Raw genomic sequence first — 13,484 nt, 5'->3', positions numbered from 1 at the left:
ACTGAGTCAATCCCTCCTGCCCAAGGACCTTCCCACAGGTGCCTGGACCAGGGATCCCCTCCTTCCCCCTGGGTCAAACCCTCCCGGGATCCCCACTCATTCACTTTTCTTTTGCTTCCCTCCTTTCCCGGCCAGTCTCCTTGTGGAGAACTCGAAAACACAGTACTGGGAGGTCCCACACACTTCGGGGATCCGGGACTGCCCAGCCCCCGTCTCAGACACTCCACACACACTCACACATGCATACAGCCGCCCCCCGACCCAAAACCCCGTGATACTCACAGCCTCCTTTTCTCGCGAGGGTCTTTGTGCACAAAGCAGTTTTCTATGGGTACTCTCTCTCCTACAAGCCGGCACTCTGATGGGAGCCTCTCCTGCGCGCTTCCAATAACTAATTTGCTTATGCGTTATTGTAAAAAGAACTCTCTTTTCCCAAGGGAGAGGGGTCTAGCCTTGGGACCACTTAAAAGTCTGGTGGGGAGCTCCTTCCCAGAAGCTATCCACCTCCCCGGAGTTAAGAGAGTCTCCCAGGTATCGGCACCAAAATTGTTATGTTTGCCCAATTATCCCATCAAAAAAACCCCAAACAATATTTAAGGTAGCAGCACTTTTAATTAAATAGTTTAGAAAATATATAAATAAGGGATAATTTGGTTCAAATAATAGCGCATAAGCACAAACAACCGCGGGGTACGGAGGGCAGAGTTCAATGACCCTTGCAACTTCACTGATGCCGAATTTTGCCCCAAAAGGTGAGAATAACTGCTTAAGAGACTCAGCCTAAGTCAGATAAGCAGGAGGTATTTCATTTCGACGCGTCGGAGAAATCACAAAATGGATTTCTAAATTATGTACAGCAAAAGCGGGTTTTTATACAATTTTAAACAGGGATTACATCATTTATTACATGCATATTCATAGGCAGGCGGAGTCTTCCGGGAATTCTTGGTCTTCCTTAGTTAAATTTTAAGCTTTTCCTAATTTGGACTTCTTCCTGTTATCTTTGGCATGTTTTTCCATGGCTTGGCTGAAGTTACTGTTGTACTTGGCTTGATTCTAATGGCTTGGCAGGTCACTTTTACTTATTGGCTTGATTCTAACAGCTTGGCAGGTCACTTTAACTTATTGGCTTCCACTTCTGCTTCTTCAAATATTCTAATTCCAAAGTTTCTTCTGTGAGTGTATTTTAGATTATTTATTAACGTATCTAGATATCTGATCAAAGTTCTTCCTAATAGTGTATTTTAGGTTTTTTATTAACTTCTGCGATTCCCTTGATATACTTTTGAGTGTCTTTTAATTCTTTTATTTCTCAGAAACTATTGTTCATTATAATAAATGGCTTCATTCCCCCCCTTTTCTTATAACTTACGAATTCTTTCATCAAATTCTAACCCTGTAGGGCGCTGATACGCTCGTACCATAGCCCAAGTTTTAAACTCTTTAGCCATTCATCGATTCTTAGCTCTTCGTCCTTTAACTTGTGGACTCCTTCTCGAATATCCCTAATCTTGCTGTGAACCAAAACAAAATGATCAGAGACACTCATGCAACACATTCCCATGCAACACATTTTTCAAACTCCAACTGCAGCAATGAAATGCATCTCGTGTAGCTTTCACTTCTTTTCTCCCTTCCTTTTTGAGTTTTGCTGTTCCCCACTTTCCTACCCTCAATCTCTGAAGGTTCTCAATGCACTGATCTAATGCTTGGTCAGGATCCCCCTCAAAGGGCCCTACCACAGATGTTTGGGTCAGTGGGACTTGTTGTCTACACCGGGCAGCTACAATGTGAGAATTTCTCTTTATTTCTAGTCCCTTTAGTTCATGATTCAAACGCCACCTCACAAAAGCAGTAATTATCTGTTCTGCACTTTCATACAACTTAAGTCCCTCCCTTCCTGGCAAACCTGTAAATTTACTTAACGCTCTAATCCAATTACGTTCTCTTACCCATTGGCCACGACACCTCCAACACCAAATTTGCCACACAAGTGCTTGACCATACCAGTAAGTATACCCGCACCCAGCACACTTTAGAGCAACCCAAGCACAGCAAAACATATTACTACAAGCACAACAGGTTGTACTACTCAGTGGTATGGATTCATCAAATTGCGTGGTAAGAACCCAGTTTATCCAATCCTGTGGTGGGTTCGTTAGGGCTCTGGCAGCTGGTTCACTATATTGTGCGAGACGCTGGAGGTCCTGCTGTACATTAAAGAAAAGCTTTCTCAGCAGTCGTCGTTCTTCATCTCCTGCTGTTATTCTACCCCACCACCCGACATCCCAGATACGTAAGGCTTCACCCATTTAGCAGGTACCCAGAGAGTCCCTCAAGAACTCAATGATCAGAGTTATAAAGGTTTGAGGTGGAGTCAGAATTATAATGTCTGCTCCTCTTGTTTGTTCTCCGGAGCTTTCTTGACTCATGAGAGTGGGTCCACGTGGGTCGCTCCTTGATCCGAACCGCAGTGAAGATAGTCAGCAGCACTTGGAAAGGTCTCACTTTTCTTATAGGGGTTTTCCTAGAAGATTCTTAACATACACCCAATCACCGGGATTAAACGGATGCAATTTGCAATCAGGTTGTTTAGGTTGGTGCTCTATCACCACAATAGCATTCTTATCGAACTGTTTCCCCACCGTCATTACATAATCATAAATGTACTGATTACCGATTTGGTCTATAGCGTCCCCATTTACAACTTGCACAGCATAAGGTCTACCATACAAAATTTCAAATGGACTTAACTTTTCTTTTGATCTTGGTTTGACTCTCAGCCTAAGCAGAGCAATAGGCAAAGCTTGATACCACTGCAAATTAGTCTCCTGGCATATTTTGGCAATTTGTTGTTTGATGAGATGATTCATCTTTTCCACTTGCCCACTGGCCTGTGGACGGTAAGGCGTGTGTAATTGCCATTTGATTTGTAATGCTTTGCTTATTGCTCTCACCACTTTTGCACAGAAATGTGTACCCCTATCCGAAGAAATGCTCTTCGGTACCCCAAACCGTGGAATAATTTCATTCAACAGTACTTCAGTCACTTCTCTTTCCTTATTTGTCCTACAAGGGAATGCTTCAGGCCACCCAGAAAATGTATCAGTTAACACCAACAAATACCGAAACCCCCCTTTTCTTGGGAGTTCAGAAAATCAATTTGCCATACTTCACCTGGGAATTTACCTCAATTTATGGCTCCTTGGCGTACCTTGGTTCTCGTATTCGGGTTGTTTTTCAGACACCGCTCGCACTGGGACGTAACGTGTTTTACAGCAGTAAATAATTTCGGTCCTGCGGATCTAGACCCCAATGGGCCTTCTCATGTTCTGCTTTTACAAACTGCCACATCACGTTCCTGGTACTACTAACTGTCCTGTTTCCAATGGACCCCAACCATTTTCCAATATTTTGCCCTTATTTCTTTGAATCCTTATTTCTTTGAATTCTATGATCTGATTCTTGGTAATCTGGCTGGATATTGGTATCCAACTCTCCTGGTATTAGGGCCACTATTTCCACTTCCCTAGTTCTTGTGGCAGCCAATTTAGCTTCTGTATCTGCCTTCCTGTTCTCTATTTCCGGAATAGTGTTATCTTTCAGATGTCCTTTACAATGCATTATGGTCATTTGTGCTGGGAGTTGGACCGCCTCTAGCAATCGCAGAACCTCCTCTGCATGTTTGACTGTTTTCCTTGTGTAGTCAACAGTCCTCTTTCTTTCCAGATGGTCCCATGAGCATGTACAACGGAAAAGGCATATTTAGAGTCTGTCCATATATTTATTTGCATGTTTTCCGCCAATTCCAGGGCTCGAGTCAGAGCTATCAGCTCTGCCTTTTGGGCTGAAATCCCTGCAGGCAAGGGGTTCGACTCAATTACCCTTTCTGTAATAGTGACTGCATAGCCGGCCATCCTCGCTTCACGAAGCTGCTGCCATCTGAGAACCAGTTGTCCGCATCTTCGAGCGGCTCTTCTTTGAAATCTGGGCGACTGGAGTAGACGGCTTCAATTGTTTCCAGGCAGTTCGTGTTCGATGGGTTCTGCCGGGGCTCTCCCTTCTAGAAATGAAGCTGGGTTCACAATGTTAGTTACCTGAATGGTTACGTCATCTGATTCAGCCAGGATGGCCTGGTATTTTAGGAATCTGGAAGGCGACAACCAATGGTTGCCTTTCTGTTCCAGCGCCGCCGACACAGTGTGAGATACTAACACAGTCACCTTTTGGCCCAACGTGAGCTTCCTGGCCTCCTCTATGTTGATTATCACTGCGGCCACTGCCCTCAGGCAGCCTGGTCATCCTTTACTTACTTCATCCAATCGCTTGGAGAAGTAGGCCACAGCTCTCTTGTGTGTTCCCAACTGCTGTGCTAGGACTCCTAGGGCCATCCCTTGTCATTCATGGGAGAACAGCCAGAATGGTTTTGATACATGTGGGAGACGTAAGGCCGGTGCTCTCATTAGTTCTAGCTTTAACTTCCTGAAGGCCTCTTCTGCCTCGGGAGTCCAAACTAGAACTTCCTTAGTTTCCTTCAACAAATCATACAATGGTTTAGCGAGTATCCCGTACTGGTAGATCCATAGCCAACACCAATCTGTCATCCCCAGAAAGGCACGCAAATCTCTCACTGTCTCTGGTTTAGGCATCTGACAGATGGCCTCTTTTCTAGCTGCTCCCAGGGATTGCTGTCCTTTGGAGACTTCGTATCCCAGGTACACCACTTTTTGCACCAGCTGTGCTTTCTGTTGAGAGACTCGATATCCACTTAAACCCAGGAAATTTAACAAGGAAATAGTCCATTCAATGCATTCTTCTTCTGTCACTGTTGCTATTAGGAGGTCGTCTACGTACTGCAGAAGGGTGCCATCTCTCAGCGGCCTTTCTCACTGTTCTAAAGTAAAAATCTTTTGACTCTCGGGAGCTAAAGGAAAGCAGAAGAATGCGTCTTTTAAATTTAATACGGTGAACCAGGCCAAGTTGTCCTTCAGTCTGGTTAAAAGCGTGTATGGATTAGCAACTACCGATGCCTGAACTAGTCTATAAGCTCTATTAGGTTTCTTTACCAGCAGGATTGGTGCATTAAAATCCGATTCTCATTCTATCAATAACCCCAGTTCCAAAAACCTTTTGGTTATGGACTCAATCTTCTTTCTTCCTTCTTTCCTCAGTGGGTATTGCTTTCTTACCACCGGTCTTGCCTCAATCGGTGCTACTTGTTTTGATTTCAGGGGGAATTGTGGAAGGGGCTAGCAGCGGGCCTGTTAGCTAAAGGAGCGAGAAGTAAGAAGAAGCTGATAAGGAGCTTTCTCCAAGGCCTTGGCAGCTCTCCCAGAAGCCTTGGCAGCTTTTCTGGAGGTTTTGGCAGCTTTCCTAGAAGTTCTGGTAGCAGGCCAGGTAACTCCCATGGCATCTGAACTTTCTTCACTAAGTTCCCCATCAGAGCCCCCTTCTACCTCAGCCCCGACTCTTCGTTTGCATCTTGCCTCGTTTCTCTCTCTATTCTCCATTCTTTAAAGAGCGAGTTCCAGGTTACTGCTAAATCAACAGCTATTTTATCTCCCACTCGAGCAGTTGCCCAGGCTCATGGGTGAGTCTCGTTCAGGATTCACTCGAAATTGTGATTCTTAGGTTAAGGTTCCACACAACTGATTGTTAGGCTTAGACCTGTAATCAGTTGTTCTTCATTTAAGTTCTCCAATAGGTCTCTTCTCAATAAGGGCTTTGATGAATTTGGTAAATATAAGAACTGATGAATTCCCATCTGTTTCCTAATACTGTATTTAATGGGTTTCAGAAAGTAAGGCTTTTCTGGTTGGCCTGTTGCTCCCACAAATTGTATAAATTCATCACTTTTAGGTACCAATTCCTGATTTAAAACTGAAAAAGTTGCTCCCGTATTAATCAAAAGTACTGTTTGAACTGTGCTTTAACCCACTGAGTTAATTGATCTACTATAATTAACAAATATTTCCACCGACCTACTTTAAAAAAATCTACAAAATCAACCTGGATCTTTTGAAATAGCTGCTAGGCTGTTTTGTATTCTCCAGAGGGAGGGCTTTTAAGCACTTTCTTATTTACCTTTTAACAGGTGAGACACCCCTGGGTAATTTGCTTTTTTTTTTTTTTTTTTTAATTTCAAATATCTTCATACATCCAAAAAAAAATTTTAAAAAGTGGTCACAAAAGGCTCTTGCTTCCCAGTATGTCCGTCTATACAAGTTATCTAAGATCTAATGTGCCACTGGTTTTGGCATCATAATTCTATCATCAGGAAAAACTCACTTCTCCTCCTTAAATGTTGCTCCTAATTTCCTTATAGCTGCCAATGCTACTAGCGGAAGGGAAAGAGTCTCTTGCTGAATTTCTATTTTTTTGTGAGGTCATGATTTCAGTATCTCTCTTTCTTAAGGTTGCTCTTTTGCTTCTTTATCAGCCAAATTATTTCTCTGACTTTAATATCCCTCCCCCCTCTGGTGTTCCTTTATATGAACTATCCCCCCCATATATTAACCCCTTCCTTTGAGTGTTTATAAGTCCCCTTTCCTTCCAAATTTCTCTAAAAGTATGTACGACACTAAAAACATACTTGGAGTCTGTATAAATAGTCCCTTCTTGCCCTTTTAAAATCCACAAGCTTGCGCTGACTAGGAGGGACTAAAGGGACTAGACTCCTTCACTCTAAACTTTTCCACTTCACCTGAATGCCAACCCATGTCATTAATTTCTAGATCATCTTCTTTAGGTAAAGAATAAATTTCAAGTTTTCCTTCACAGGGTTTTATCTGTAAATTTAGAGCTATTATTAGATCTCTGCCTAACATATTCTCCTCGGCCTCTGGTATCAACAATAAATTATTTACTCCAAATTTGTCATTTGTTTCAATTTTCACCCCTTTTATTATAGGAACAGGGAAAGCTTCTCCTGTAATTCCGATTACTGAAACTTGCTCACAACTTACTTCACATCCCTGGGGTAATTTTGTCACTGTTGACCGAGAAACTCCTGTATTTACTAAAAATACAAATTCTTCACTCTGAGGACCTACACTTAGTTTACACTTAGCTTTATTATCAAGGGCTCTTCTAGGTGTAATTCGATCCTCTTTGTTAGACAAAACTCTTGCCCTCTCTGACTCTCCTGAGAAATTTTCTCATCTTGCTGTTTCTTTTTGCAATTTTTTTGCAGGTGCCCCTTTTTATGACAATAAAAACAGGTAGGTCCCACACCCTTCTTTTTCTTATTTCTACTACATGCATCACAGCAATGTTCCTTAGGCTTTGGACCCTTCTTATCTTTTTCCAGGGCTAGTACTAGGGGATCCTGAGGGACTACATTAATTTCGCATTCTTTTTGCCACTCAGGTTTATTCCTTAGGGTGAAAAACATGTCTGCGTACATTATCTCATCCCATTTATTGAGCCGGTGGAGGAAGAGCATTAGTTGTAAAATGGTGTTATAATTAGTTGTTCCCTCCGGCGGCCATCTCTCATTGTCATCTAACTTGTACAGTGGCCACCACTGTGTACAATATTTAAGGAGTGTCTTTTTACTTATGTTTCCCCCTGGAATCCTTCCCAAGTCCTTCCAGTGCTTTAAGATACATCCTAAGGGGGTTTTCATATTTACGTCCTTACTCTGTTGACCTCCCATGGCTATTCCCTGTGCCTGTTTAACTAGATCAGTCTCCCTCTCGCTTCGCAGCGATACTACCTGCGTCTCATTCACTCTCAGCCATACCCACACACCTTTATGAAATAATTCCTACCTTATGGTCTATATCAGAACAGACTGTTTTACCAGGCTTGGTCACGGAAGGTCGCTTACAGACCGTGAGATACCGGTTTGCCAGATTCATGCAATCGCAACCGTAGACAGTATAACAATTGCAGGGGGTGACAATTTTCTTCCAGATGTTTATCAACTTATTCTCTTCTAAAAAAGTACAGAGAGAGCGGCAAGGTGTTTCCTGTAAAATTTTGCAACAGACACATAGAACAGACACAAAAGGATCACCGGCTGACAGACCACTCAGAAAGCAATCTTAGTTTTTAACCCTTAATCCACAGTATTATAACATTAAATACAATATTGAAAACAGTTGCCCACACAGTAAAAACAGACCAAAGATACCAAGATAAACAAATACTCCTTCCAGCAGGACTTTAACCTGCGTTTTCTCTTTTCCTTCCTTTTTTTTTTTTCTTTTTTTTTTTTTTTTTTTCTCTACGTTCACAAAACCAAATGCTGGGACTCTAACCCAGTAGCTGGGACTCTAACCCAGTAGCAGGACTTTAACCTGCATTTCTATTTCTGGGACTCTAACCCAGTAGCAGGACTTTAACCTGCGTCTCTATTTCTGGGACTCTAACCCAGTAGGGATTCTTTACCGGGGCGTCCCCCAGCTTTCCCTTCGGGCAGTCACGTCTGACCCCCGTTTCCCAACAAAGCGCTTTATTCCAAAACCAATAAACAATTGAAATACCTCTTAATTGGAGCAGGAGATGCAGGGTACTCTTCGTCCACCAGGAGCACTGGTCCGGGGGGGAGTCTCTTCTGACAAAAATTCGTCAGGGCGCCCAGAGAGTCCCGACCCCGGACTCGGCCCGGGAGGACTTCTCAAGGCCCGGATCTCCTGTCTGGTCCCATCTGGGTCGCCAGAAATGATGCCGAATTTTGCCCCAAAAGGCGAGAATAACTGCTTATGAGACTCAGCTTAAGTCAGATAAGCAGGAGGTATTTTATTGCGACGCGTCGGAGAAATCACAAAGTGGATTTCTGATTTCCCGTAACAAAACAAGCCTTTTATACATTTTTGAATATAGGATTACATCAGATCATATACATCATCATTTCTTTGCATGCATATTCATAGGGGCTGTGGCGTAGGCAGAGTGTGGGCGGGGACACTTCTTTTGAGGATCATCTTGGCGGTCGTTCCGGTTGCCTTCATCATGGGCTGGGGTCTCCTGATAAGTCTTCCTCCTTAAACTTTTGAACTCTTCTCCTAATTTGGTCAATTCCCGGTGTACTTGGCTTGGTCTCTATAGCTTGGCAAAGTTCTTAGGGTCAGTTTGACATTGTTGGCTCTGAACATGCTTAGCCCATCGCTTCTCCTCTCGCTATCTCTTTCCTGTCATTGTGTTCCATGCTTTAGCTGATTAATTGCTCTATGTGTTTCCTAATACTATACCTTCTTCAAATGCCTCATATTCTATGTTTTAACTCATTATTTCTTGAAGGCTATCTGTTTTGGGGCTTCATGACCCTCATGCCATTCTTCCAACAGTACCTGCCAGGTTCCCTGAGACAATCTACCACGGCTTGGTATGCTGAGGGTTTCTTGTTCCCTTTACAGCTGGGACAACCTGAGTGCAATTTCCACACTCATCTGTGGAGCTCTCGTTTCTGCCTCTCATCGGGACCTCAGTGTGCAGACTCTGCGTCCTGCACATGGCTAGGCTCAGGACAATCAGAATTCCCACCAGGCGTACTCCTCTGCCTTTGCCTCCGCCCCCTGAGGTACCACCAGCGGCAAGGAAGACCATCTTCGTGGCAGCAGGAGTTTTCTTCAGGGAATACATTCTCTGACCTAGCCACTTACCTCCTTTTAAAGGTTCCCCACCTTGAAATTCTGATAGCATCTGAGCTGCACGGTACCTTGATTGACTTTCGGCACTCCACATCCAATATTTCTGCCTTAGATTTGAGTTTTCCACGCACCCTGTTCTGGAAAATGTGGAACCACTCTTGTGAATCTAATTCGATAATTCCTAAATCTGTGGCTAGGGTTAGAATGCAGTCAGTCAGCTCAAGCTCCTCTTCCAGACACTGGGTGCACAATCCCTTTGGCCTCTGCCCCCTTCTGCAGCGTACAATAAAAGCTCCCTGACAATATTCACACTTAAAAAGTACAAACGGATAGCATACAGAGTCAGTATACAACCTATCTACTCACTGTCGGTCATTTACAAGGACATTGGAGTTTGAGTTTCAAGTCACATGGGGAAGAAGTGACTCTCCACTTGGGCGCTTCCTCCCGATGTTCGACTTTCTTCACCCTAGACTTGTGTGTCCAGCCTCCGCCATCCAAATGGCCGTGTCTGTTGTCAGGAGTACAAGAAAAGTACCTCCCAAGTGAGGAGAGAGGTGTACAGCTTTCCACACTTTCACAAGCACTCTGTCATCCAGTTGAATTTTGTGGATAGCAAATCCCAGAGGAGCACTCTGAGATACTATCCCTTGTTTTCTTAGTTCCTGTAAGTTTCTTTTATCCCAACCAAATACAGTTGAATCTGGCTGTCCTCAAGTCTGGGGTGTCCCATTGGCATCCCATGCTTATATGACATTTCATGTAACATCTCGAAGGGTGAGAGCCCCATCTCTGAATGAGGCATTTTGTGATATTAAGCAAGGCTAAAGGTAGGTATTTTGGCCAGGACATCTGAGTTTTTAAAGCTTATTTAGACAACTGCGCTTTCAAGATCTGATTCATCCTTTTCATCTGTCCTGAGCTCTGGGGATGCCACGGAGTGTGGTATTCCCACCGAATGCCTAGCGCCTCTGCCATCTGCTTAATAATTTTTGATGTAAAATGAGTTCCTTGGTCCTAATCAATGTAGTTCACCACCTCATATCAGGGCACAATTTCCTCCAGCAATTTCCTGGATACTGTCTGAACCATTGCCCGTGGACTTGGGAAAGCTTCCACCCAATGGGTCAATTTGTCCACGATCACAAGCAGAAATTTGAGCCTCCTCACTTTGGGCAATTCATGGAAATCGACTTGAATCCTTTCAAATTGTCGATACGCGATGGGCGACTCCCCAGGATGGCCTTAGTCTTGTTAATTTCTGGTAAATCAGGCATCCTTGTACCTCTTGTTTGGCCAATTCGTAAATTCCCCTGCACCGGAAAAATTTCAAAAATTGTTCTGCCAGGGTCTCTGCCCCCCCGTGTGTTCACTGGTGCAGTTTCCTCAAAATCTTCCTGGTAAAACCTTTAGAGACTAGTTCTCTCCCATCTGGCAATTTCCACTTACCTTCCTCCAATTTTCCCCCAACCTTCTCATAGCTTTCAATCTCCTTTTGGGAGGGTTCAGGAGGGTCATCTGGGACCTCGATCGCTTCAATTTCCAGGGTACATACCATCATCAGTGCTGCGGTTTTGGCTTCCTGGTCTGCCAAATTGTTGCCCCATGTTTGGAACTGAATTCCTGCCTGGTGTTCCTTCACATGGACCACTGAAATTTCCTCAGTCCCCATTAGTGCTTCCAAGATTTGCCAGATCAATTCTCCGTGCATCAGTTCCTTTCCCCGGGTGTTGATCAATCCCCTTACTTCCCAGATTTTCCCAAAGGTATAAACCACCCCAAAGGCATACCTAGAGTGTGTAAAAATTGTTCCCTTCTTCCCCTTCAGTCCTTTCAAGGCTCTCAGAACTGCGTACAGTTCGCAAGTCTGGGCTGACCAACTTGCACTCAGGGGACCCGCTTCAATCACTTTCCCCATTCGTTCATCCACGACTGCACACCCTGACTGTCTTTTCCCATCAATCACCCTGCTTGACCCATCTACAAACCATTTTCCCCTTCATCTAATTCCTCCTCCTCCAAATCCTCTCTGATTCTTGTCTGCAACTCTACCACTTCCACACAATCGTGAACAATTTCCTCCAAAGCTTCCCCAAAAAAGAACTGCGCAGGGTTTTATGCAGTTGTTGTCCGCAATTCCAAATACTGTGAATGAATCAAAATGGCCTCATACTTAAGCAATCTAGCATCAGTGAGCCATTTATCTGCTTTCTGTTGTAGTATTCCCCACACGTTGTGCGGTGCAAATACTACCAATGGTGCACCGAAGGTTACCTTCTTGGCCTCCTCCACCAGCAATGCCACAGCCACAATTGCCTGCGAGCAGGTGGGCCAGCCCCTGCTGACTGGGTCCAAAAGCCAGGACAAGTAAGCCACAGGTTTTCTGACTCCCGCCCAGTCCCATGTCAGCACCCTGTGTGCCGTGTGATTACTCACATCCACGAACAACTGAAAGGGTCTCTTCACATCAGGGAGGCTCAGCACCGGTGCCACTGTGAGTGCTTCCTTGACTCCCCTGAGATCTTCTTCATCCTTTTCCATCCATTTGACTCGGTCTGTGGTGAGTTTCCTGAATAGAAACTTCACCTTTTCACTGTACCCTTGAATCCACTGCTGGCAATATCCCAACAGCCCCAAAAGCTGTCTGACCTCCCTTATCGTTTGCAGGGGTGGTAAGGCAACAATCCCTGCCACCCACTCTGGATGCAGGTGCCATCACTCTGGATGCAAGGGAAAAATTTCTTTTTTCCCTTGGTTAACCAATGTTCCAAGTACCTGACCTCGGGCTCTGCGAATTGCAACTTAGACTTTGACACCTTCAACCCCTTTTCCCCTAAAAACTTCAATGCTTCAATGGTGCTCACTCTTACAGCCTCCTCCCTTGGACCTGCAACCAGCAAATCGTCTACATATTGTAACAATTTTGTTCCCTCCGTTGGTACAAAATGGCTCAATACCTGCTCAAGTGCTTGCCCGAATAAATTTGGGGAATCCATGAAGTCTTGAGGCAACAACGTCCATCTGAGCTGCCGCTCTCTCTTCGCCTTTAGATCTTCCCACTGAAACGCAAAACAATCTCTGCTGCCCTCTGCTAAAGGACAGGTCAAGAAAGCATCTTTCAAATCAATCACGCTGTACCATGTGTCCTCAGGAGAAATGTTATTCAACAAGGTGTAAGGATTTGAGACCATGGGGAACAAGGTCTTAGTTCTCTGAATCACAGCCCTTAAATCTTGCACTAGCCTAAAGCTGCCGTCCATCTTTTTCACAGCCAAAATTGGGGTGTTGTGCCGAGACATGCACGGCTCCAACATTCCTTTATTTATTAATTCATCAATCACCAGTTCCAATCCCTTCCTTCCCTCCATGGAGATGGGATATTTCTTAACCCAAATAGGGTCCTCTGGTCTCTCAATTTTGACACGAATCAGCTATGTCCAGACTCCCAGCTTCCCCTTTGACATACCACACCTTCGGATCTATTTTCTCCTTGTCCTGGATGTTGAGTTTATACATTCTCACCCTGAGCCTTGAATTTTCTACTGCCAAGGTGATTTCCAGGGCTACCATCATGTCCCGCCCCAGTACATTTAAATACGCATCCTGTATCAGTAAGATATTTCCTGTACGTCTTTTGGTTTTTGTTTCTATTTCTACATCTTTTATGATCAGAACCTCAAAGGGTTCCCCTTTTGCCCCGATTACCATCATGGAATCAGTGCTTAGAGAGCACCCTTGCGGCAGCTGCTGCACTGCTGTCCGTTCCGCCCCTGAGTCTACCATAAACCACATCTCCTGCCTGTGGGGTCCTACTTTTAATTTTATCAAGGGCTCCCTCAATGTTCTGGACTCCAAACTGAAAAGTCCCTGACACCTCTCATCTTCTTG

The sequence above is a fragment of the Melospiza melodia genome, unplaced genomic scaffold (assembly GCF_035770615.1).
Source record: "Melospiza melodia melodia isolate bMelMel2 unplaced genomic scaffold, bMelMel2.pri scaffold_34, whole genome shotgun sequence".
Taxonomy (NCBI): domain Eukaryota; kingdom Metazoa; phylum Chordata; class Aves; order Passeriformes; family Passerellidae; genus Melospiza; species Melospiza melodia.
Note: the sequence above shows the minus strand (reverse complement) of the source record.